Source organism: Pseudonaja textilis, chromosome 3, assembly GCF_049901715.1.
Source record: "Pseudonaja textilis isolate UNSWEBS1 chromosome 3, rPseTex1.2, whole genome shotgun sequence".
Taxonomy (NCBI): Eukaryota; Metazoa; Chordata; class Lepidosauria; order Squamata; family Elapidae; genus Pseudonaja; species Pseudonaja textilis.
Window position 1 is genome coordinate 199,478,127 of NC_141992.1, and position 10,046 is coordinate 199,488,172.

General features: G+C 45.7%; 1 non-coding gene across 1 annotated transcript; it reads left to right on the forward strand.

The window, feature by feature from the left end:
• The first annotated feature begins 9,712 nt into the window (after nucleotides 1–9,712).
• TRNAR-CCG (transfer RNA arginine (anticodon CCG)) lies at nucleotides 9,713–9,785 on the forward strand. Its single transcript has one exon. It is a non-coding gene; the product is annotated as a tRNA-Arg (tRNA).
• The last annotated feature ends 261 nt before the right edge of the window (nucleotides 9,786–10,046 follow it).

Sequence of the window (10,046 nt, forward strand, 5' to 3'; positions counted from 1 at the left end):
AAGCAAAACTTTGATTTTTGATTTCCCCTTTCAGCCAAAAACACCCATTTTGCTTCTACAACTTCCCCCCAAATCTCTTTTCTTTCTTTCTTTCTTTCTTTCTTTCTTTCTTTCTTTCTTTCTTTCTTTCTTTCTTTCTTTCTTTCTTTCTTTCTTTCTTTCTCTCTCTCCCCCTTCCTTCCTTCCTTCCTTCCTTCCTTCCTTCCTTCCTTCCTTCCTTCCTTCCTTCCTTCCTTCCTTCCTTTCTACCTATCATCTATCTATCTATCTATCTATCTATCTATCTATCTATCTATCTATCTATCTATCTATCTATCTATCTATCTATTAGAATCCCACCCCTGGTCCTACATCCAGTTTTGGTCACCACACTATATAAAAAAAGATGTTGAGGCTCTAGAAAAAGTGCAGAGAAGAGCAACCAGGATGATGAGGGGACTGGAGACTGAAACATACAATGGATGGTTGCAGGAACTGGGCCTGGCTGGTCTAGGGAAGAGAAGGACCAGGGGAGACAGGAGAGCAGCCTTCCAATATTTGAGGGGCTGCCCCAGAGAGGAGAAGGAAGGGGTCAAGCTATTCTCCAAAGCTCCTGTAGGCCAGACAAGGAATAATGGGTGGAAACTGAACAAGGAGAGATTCAACCTGGAAATAAAGAGAAACTTTCTGACAGGGAGAATCATCAACCGATGGAACAGAAGTTGCCTTTGGAAGTTGTGGGAGCTTCATCCCTGGAGGCTTTCAAGGAGAGACTGGACTGCCCTCTGTCAGAAATGGTGTAGGATCTCCCGCGTGGGTGGGAGGTTGGACTACATGACCTACAAGGTCCCTTCCAACTCTGATGATCTGTTATTATCTGTTACCTGCTGAATGAATGGGCTTTTAGAAGAGCTGCTGAGGCAATTTTTACTGAAAGGGGCTCTGTTTCTATGGCTCACCTTGTGAGGTAGGTCAGCGTTACCCCGTATCCCCATTTTGGGTGTAAAAGAAGGAACCTGAGAAAGTTGCCTTATTACATCCGGCAACTTCTGGATATAATAAAGGACACTTTCTTCTTATTCAATTCACATTCCTTGAATCAATATTTCCCCACTTTGAATAAATCTTTGCCCTTCGTACGATCAACATGTAACTGATCTTGCCACAAAAGAAAAATCTGAACTCTTAGTAAATCAAGCTTTACGTCAAAGGGTGGATATTTATGGCCCTTTTATGACCTGCGGACTTCAAGTCCCGGAATTCCTGAGCTGCCCATAGCATATTTTATTTCACCCGTTGCTTCTTGTCCTGCCTTCAGGTGTTTTGGAGAATAGTTGGACTCCCCTTTCTTTGGGGCAGCCCCTCAACTATCGGAAGACTGCTATCCTGTCACTGCTGACCCTTCTTTTCATTAGATACCCCCAATTCCCGCAACCGTTTTTGTATATTTTATCCTCCAGCCCCCTGACCGTCTTTGTTGCTCTTCTCAATACTCTTGGTAAAAAGATCTCAACGTTTTTGTATTGTGGCAACCAAAACTGGACACAATATTCCAAGTGTGGCCTTACTAAGGCATCGTAAAGCAGTATTAACACTTCTTCCGAACTCAGTTCTATCCCTCTGTTGATGCAGCCTAGGATTGTGTTGGCTTTATTGGCAGATACAACACACAGCTGACTCCTATTGAAGTGATTTTCCAAGATCGCTCTCGACTAGTTTACTACTAGCCGAGCCAGGTTCCACCTATTCTATACCTGTGCGTTAAGTCGTCTTGTCACGGTTGTAATGCCAAGTGTCCAACTGACGAACCCAAGCAATGCAGGCCCAACAGAGACGATCCAATCTCCTTATGCAAAACTTTATTGAGTGTGGCACGTACGAAAGGAATACCAGTTCTAGCTATTTCCAGCGCAAACCTGTATAGTTAAAGTATAGATTCTCCACCTTCAACCACTGCAGTTAGAACAGGTCACATCGTCCAATTGTGTTTCTTAATATTGTAATGAGAAAGTCTTCTTGGCGCTGGCAAACACCAGCTGGAGTGTCCTTGGTTCCCATGGCTGTTATCGCGTTGCCGGGAGTGCGCATTTCTTTCTTTCTCTCCCTCCCCCCTTGATTAGTTTGCAAGCTGAGTACCAAATATGGTTGAAACAGCAAAAGCAAATTTCAAAGTTTGACAGAGTCTAGCCTTCCGTCGAAGCAACCCTGGACTGTGTTGGCTTTTTGGTTTTTTGGCTCACCACTTAAGTGGTTGTCTGCTAGGACACCGAGATCCCTCTCTGCATTATTACTGCTGAGCTTTGAGCTCATGCCAGGACCCAGGGCTGATTTCTTCATGATGAGTACTTATTAAGAGTACTTTGAAAAGCTTCCATCATCTTAATGGAATCTTAAAGGCTTTGGGTGTCATGCCCCTGTTGGAATCTGATTCTGAGGGAGAGGTGGAACAGCCCACAGGGAGTGGGAGTGTGGCTCCGGTGTCTGTGGGGGAAACTGGGGAAGGGCACAGGCCAGATGGGCATTCAGAGGAAGACCCAGGCCCATCCCCTCTTCATCCTAGGGCACGCAGAGAGGAGCGGAGAAGGGAGCAAGGTGGGTTGCGTGATTTACAGGGGAGGAAAGGGCCCTGATCCCCTTCATGGGCTGCAGCTGGGAAGACGGTTTAAAAGTGCGCAAGGCAAAGTTGCTGGAAAGTTGCTGTGAAATTATTTTCGTTTGTCAAGTCTTCTCTGAGTTCTGGCGTCCTCCCGACTGTGTGTGTTTCGTTATCTTTTGACATCTTCAATCTCTTCTCCTGCCCTGTCGCGTTAATTGCTGCAGTGTGGTTTGTGTTGGTTTTTATTTATAATCTATATAAATATAGATAAATATATAAATATATACCCAACAGGACAGACATAGACTTCAGGGAGTAATTAGAACTGCAGAGAAAAACAATTACTACCAACCTGCCTTCCATTGAGGACCTGTATAACACAGGAGTCCAAAAGAGGGCTGTGAAAATATCTACACACATCTACACACCTCACATCCCGGACATAAACTGTTTCAACTCCTACCCTCAAAACGACGCTATAGAGCACTGCACACTAGAACAACTAGACAAAAGGACAGTTTTTCCCTGAACACCATCACTCTGCTAAACAAATAATTCCCTCAACCCTGTTCAACTATTACAAAGTCTGCACAACTATTACTGTTAATCTTGTCATCACTCCTTCCCCTCCTACTTGTGACTGTATGACTGTAACTTTGTCGCTTGCATCCTTACAATTTATATTGATTGTTTCCTGGTATGATTTGATTGTTGACTGTACCCTATGACTATTATTATTACGTGTTGTGCCTTATGGTTCTTGACTCTTGATGAATGTATCTTTTCCCTTATGTACATTGAGAGCATTTGCACCAAGACAAATTCCTTGTGCGTCCAATCACACTTGGCCAATAAAGAATATTCTATTCTATTCTATATGTACTTCGAGTTCGGATGGAATTTCTTCCTTTTAAAAACTGTTTTGGGGAAAGTTTTCTTTTCTCCAGTCATTGATAACTGGCCATTGGGGACCAAGTTGGAGGTATTAAAAGGACTTTGCCTACTTTTGGGGCTCTGTTGCTTTTGTGCCGCGCCTCTTTGGGTCATCCCATGGGGCAGGACGAGCGCTAAGTCCTATCGAAAACAGGTCAACCTGACCACAGCTGGAGATGTGGTTTTCCTACGGCAGCACCTGGTCTGGTTGGCTGAGCGTCGCTTGCCAAGCGTCCTTGGGCGAGAGTCCCGGTCTCTTAAGCTGCAACCTGATCAGGGCACCAGGTGAGTGTCAAAGAACAGCTGCCGCCTATCGCTCCCCTCCGTCCCCTCCCAGGTATTTCGAGAGGGGCTGCGGTGTCTCGGCTGAGACATCTCGGCTATGAGGAAGTGGGCAGGGGTGTCGCCCGGGGGGCAGCCCCCAAAGCAAAGGGACACAATGGAAGGCGGCTACCGGTTGCCGAATTATGGGTAGTTTCCCACACTTAGGAGACCCAACTCGAGCCAACGTTTCTTTGCAACCGCCTTGTAAATGGGAAGGCTGACAAAGGAGACGGATGGGCAGGGAAGGCGGCTGCCTGGCTTGGCTTTGCGTTCCTTTTCTTCTCTTTATTTCTCTTTTCTTTTCTGTTTTCTTTCTTTCCCTATTTCCTCTTTCCTTTCCTTTTGACTGTTTTTCTTTTCCTTTATTTTATTTTTAGTGCATTATTTTTGTTATTTTGTTATTTTCCTGTTCTTTTGACTCTCTTTTTCTTTTCTCTATTTTATTTTTAGTGCGTTATTTTCATGATTTTATGATTTTCATTTCATTTCATTATTTTCCTTCCTTCCTTCCTCACTCTTCCCTTCCTTCTCATTTTTTTTCCCTTCCTTCTTCCCTTCCTTCCGGGAGTTGAAGTCCACAAGTCTTAAAAGTTGCCAAGTTGGAAGGCCTCTGATTCAGAACCTTCCTTGCCACCGTTGTTAAGTGAGTCACGCGGTCTTTAAGTGAATCCGGCCTTTCCCCCTCCAGTGACTCGGCTCGTCATAAGGCGGCAAACGGGGATCGTCGCGTGACCTCCTGGAACACCTGCGACCATCATAAACACAGCTAGTCCTCTTCTTACGGCCACAAAGGAGCTCCAACATTTCTGGGGCTAAGCGAGACGTCCGTCGAAGTGAGTTTCGCCCCCATTTTATAGCCTTTCTCGCCACCGTCGTTAAGCGAATCCCTTTTGTTGTTAAATTGGCTACCCGGTCGTTAGGTGAATCTGGGGTTGCTGGTCAGGAGGTGGCAAAAAGGGAACTCTGCTACCTGTCATCAATGCAAGCCCGCTGTTGAGCCTCCGAACGGAAATCACGTGGCTGTGATGGTCGTAAGTGCGAGAAATGGTCGCTAAGTCCCTTTTTTCAGGGCCATTGTAACTTTGGACAGTCGCTAAGTGAGTCGTTATAAGTCAAGGACCGCCTGTGTTAATGGCTCTTGTGGAAGACTCTGAAGATGGACGCACAAGGGCTCCCTGTGTTGTCGCTACCTGGGGTGAGGATGGTCTTGGGGATGCCCCAAGTGGTCGCAAAAGGGGATCTGGTAACCCTGGGGCAGCAAAACTGTCATAAGTACATGACAGTTGCCAAGCCCACGAATTTTGATCACGTGGCCCATAGGATCGCTGCAATAGTTGTAAGTGCGAGGACCGGTCGTAAGTCAAGGACTACCTGTCTAATGAAGGGGATAATGCACAGATAGTCCTGCCCCTGGAAAAATCCACCTTTTTCACAGGCAGCTTCTGACAAAGTCAGCAGGGGGAAGCTGGATTCACTTAATGACCACATGATTCACTTAACAACTGACTTTCTGAGCAATGGAAAAGCTGGGCTCTCTTCTAGTCCTAAGTTGAAGACTATCTAAAGGTAGTCCTCGGACTTACAACCATTCATTTAGTGACCATTCAAAGGGGCAACAGCCCTCGACAGAGTGAGCTACGACTGTTTTTACGACCGTTGCCACATACGATCAAAATTCGGAGGCTTTGACCACTGGCTCATATTTACGACGGTTGCAGCGTCCCAGGGTCACATAATCCCCGTTTTGCGACCTTCTGACCATGGAGAAGCCAGACTCACTTCGTGTGACTGTCTTAACAGAATAGATCCGAATAACAGAGTTGGAAGGGGGACCTTGGAGGTCTTCTAGTCCGACCCAACTGCAGCGGTTCCCTTAACGACGGCGGTGCCAAAGGTGGCAAACATGGGGGCTGACTCACTTAACGAACAAGAGAACGTTTGGGCTCCACCGTGGGTTGCAAATCGAGGACTTACCTGGGTAGATCTAAGATCTCGGGATCCGAAGGAATCTGGGAGCAATTTTTCCCCTCCTCCCACCAACCTGAATGGCAGGACAACCTGAAACGAAATGCTTTCGGTGCTAAACTTGGTCCTTCTAATCTTTTGCCACCGCAAAGTTCACGCGGCTGTCTCAGGTGCAACCGCAGGAATTTGAGACGTCAGCAAACGGATCCCGTTGGTCTGGAAAACAAATATTTGCCGTTGTGCTCGAACGCGAGGCGAGACAGAATGAAGCCACGGCCTGCAGCCGAAAGTACCCGTGCCATGATGCAAGGAGGCTTGTCTTGTGTATAAAAATAAGATAAATAGACATTATGGTTCCCTAAGAGAGAGGCGGTTTAGTCTACACGAGGTGAAGGCACCAGGTCTTGCCTTGGGCATGAAAACCAGATGGGTGGCCTTTGGGCCAATGACCAGGAGATGGTGAGCTCTAATCCCACCTTAGGCAGTAATAATAATAATAATAATAATAGTATGCACAGGTGATCTATACAATATGAATTTTAATCTAAACTTAGAAGGGAAAGACTGCTGATATTGTGCACAAGAGATATGTACCAACCGACACGCTGTATATAATGGAAATATGGTTTTATTTGATGTTTAATGTTTGTGTTTGTCCAGGTTTGTGGTCAAAATAAATAAATAAAAATTAAAAACAAAAGAGAGCGATCCCAGCCTGATTTCCTCATCCCACCCAAACCACTGCCGATAGTCCTCCACTTGCGACCACAACTCAATGCACAATTTCCGTTACTAATCAAAACCGTCGTTCAGTGAGTTGGCCCCCCGCCCCCTTTTACAAGTTTTCTGGCTGTGTTTGTTAAGGGAATCATGGCAAGTCCTTAAATCAGTCATTGTTAAATGAGTCTGGCTTCTCCCATGGTCCGGAGGTCACAAAATGGGGATCAGGTGACTCCCCCGGGACACTGGAACCCGTTATAAATTTGAGTCAGCTGTCAAGCTTCCAACTGTAAATCTGCAATGGTCGTAAGCGTGAACCACGATCCCACTGTTTGCAGTGCCGTTGTTAACTTCGAACAGTCACTAAATGAACCATTGGAAGACGAGGACTACTTGCCATTGTTTTTTAATGGCCATTATCGGATAAAGAGGGAAGAGCTTTGATTTCCCATCATTGCGACTATGATTTCAACATTTTTTAAAAAAAGTCTGGCCACGTTTGTTTCCTGCTGGTTAAGAAAAAAAAAAATCAACCTCTGATTTTTGAGACCCGCCTTCTGCAGCCTGCAGCCTCTCTTGGCAAGTGGGTTGGACTAGATGACCTACAAGGTCCCTTGCAACCCTGATTATCTGTTGTTATTCAAGCCTTGGAACGGTGAACTGGATTCTGGTTTGAAGTTTAGTTTATTGTCATTGCACCTCATACAACGAAATTAAACACCATCTTCAGTGCACATCGTGACCATGAAAATAAATAAACACAAACGCACATCCTTCACACTCTGCATATTGAATTGAAAACCTCTGATGTTGCGTTAATATGGCACTACACAGTAGAATTCAATAGAGTTACTGCCCTGGGATAGAAGCTGTTTTTTAGCCTATTTGTCCTTGTTTTTGTTATTCTGTCCCGTCTGCCAGATGGTCATAGTTAAAAAAAAAAGGGTTCCCAGGATGAGATGGATCTTTGAGGATGTTTTGAACTTTCTTAAGGCAGCGGGAGCTCCAAAGCTCTTCCAAATTGGGGAGAGGGCAACCCAGGATCCTCTGAGGGGCAATGACCTTCACCCTCTGGGCTGTCCTATCTGCCCCTGTGCAATTGGCAAACCATGCAGAGGTGCAGTAAGTTAAGATGCTCTCTCTGGTGCAGCAGTAGAAGGTCCCCAGCAGTTTTCCATCCGGTTGTTGTTTCCTGAGAGGCCTCAGGTAGTATAATCTCTTGCTGGGCCCTTTTGACCAGGGCTGCAATGTGAGCCCCCCAGGTCAGGTCCCCTTTTAGGGTAACACCCAGAAACTTAAAACTGGCCACTTGCTCCACTCGGTCTCCCTTGATACGCAAGGCCTGGACGTCTGATCTGTTCCTTCTATATAGTCCACTATAAGCTCCTTGGTCTTATTGGGGTTGAGGACCGAGTTATTGTCTCCACACCACGAAAGCAACCATTGTTGGTCCACCTCATCTCGGTAGGCAGACTCATCCCCCCCCTCTGAGATAAATCCCACCACCCGTTGTATCATCTGCAAATTTAGCAATAGTATTACCAGCGTGCGTGGGAATGCAGTCCTGCCCGTAAAGAGTATAGCATAAGGGACTCAACAGCATCCTTGTGGTGTACCCGTGTGAAGAATAAGGGCTGAAGAGGTGTGATTAATCTGACCCTCTGTGAGCGGCCAGACAGGAAATCCATAATCCAAAGGCAGATTGAATTAGAAAGCCCAAGGTCCAGATGTTTAGACACTAGTCTATGTGGAAGAATTGTGTTAAACGCAGAAAACCCACAAAAAGGATCCTCACGTAGCTCCCCTGCTGTTCTAGACGAGTCAGAGCAGTGTGAAGAGTGATGGCTATAGCGTCCCCTGTAGATCTATTTCTTCTTGAAATTTTAGACCTGGACAACCTAGAACTATGCTGCCTTCGGTCCGACCTAAGTATAGTACATAAAATTATCTCCTGCAATGTCCTACCTTCAGCTTCAACCATAACAACACAAGAGCACACAATAGAGACACACTCAAGGTTAATCGCACCAAATTTGATTGCAGGAAATACGACTTCAGCAACAGAGTGGTCAATGTTTGGAATACTCTACCTGAGTCTGTGGTTTCTTCCCCAAACCCCAAAAGCTTTTAACCTTAGATTGTCTACTATTGACCTCCCCACTTTCCTAAGAGGCCTGTAGGGGACGTGGATAAGCGCACCAACGTGCCTACCGTCCCTGTCTCTATCTATCTATCTATCTATCTATCTATCTATCTATCTATCTATCTATCTATCTATCATCTATCTATCTATCTATCTATCTATCTATCTATATATTTATTTATTTATTTATTTTGTCAAGTGATTATTAGATAACAGGTTTAAGTATAAACCTGGTTATGAATACATGAAATGGATACGAATAAGAAAATGTTTTTAAAAAATGTTTCTTTTTTTCGTATTCGTACCCATTTCATGTATTCATAACCATGTTTGTACTTAAACCTGTTATCTTGATTGACAAACAAACAAATATATAAATAAAGTAGGTGAACTGGTGTTTATCAAATATATGCGGAAGACCAGAAATGATGTGCTGCCACAGCAATTCTTCAAAGTACTTCATGAGGGGTCAATGCCTGGAATCCTCTACCTGACTCTGTGGTTTCTTCCCCAAACCCCCAAAACTTTAACCGTAGACTGTCTACCTATTGATCTCACCCCTTTCCTAAGAGGCCTGTAAGGGGCGTGCATAAGCGCACCAACGTGCCTACCGTCCCTGTCCTATGGTTTCTTTTTCTTATATGTACCCATTTCTTGCAATGCATAACTATGTTTTTCCTTATGCCTATTATCCTGTGAGCGCCTGACAAATCAAAATAAATGAATAAAAACTAAAATAAAATGATGATTAGGAGCGAGTGACATTGCAAGCTGCAGCTCAGGGCCAGGCTGGGCATCGTGGCTTATTTTGGAGGCAGAACCCAGCTGGGCTCCATCTCCTGAGACCCGCACAACGACGTCATCAAAGCCGCCGCAGCCGCCGCCTCCATGCTCCGTGCGCCAGCCCTGCTTGTCTGCCTTTGCCTCTCCGCCAGAGAACTCGGCGGCATCCCGGCATCCCCTTCCAGTGCCAAGGCTGGCTCTGTCCCCCCTCCCCCAATCCACCCCGCTGTTAGCTGCAGGAGTGGCAGCAACGAGGAGCGGCAGAAGGGGGCCCAGTGGCCTAATGGATAAGGCATCAGCCTCCGGAGCTGGGGATTGTGGGTTCAAGTCCCACCTGGGTCGCATCAGCCACAATTTTATTATTGGGAGAGGCTCTGAGAAGAGGCTTTAACCCAAGAGGGGATTAATCCAGTTGGAAAGGGACCCTTGGAGATCTTCTAGCTCACCCCTATCTGAGCTTAAGAACTTGACTTCAGTTGCCCCGCCAGCCATTCTGGGAATCCTCCCCTCCTTTTAAAGCATGCTGGGAATTCTGGGAGTGAAAATTCCCCCGATCTTAAAGATGCTGGCTGGGGAATTCTGGGAGTTGAAGTCCTCCTCCTC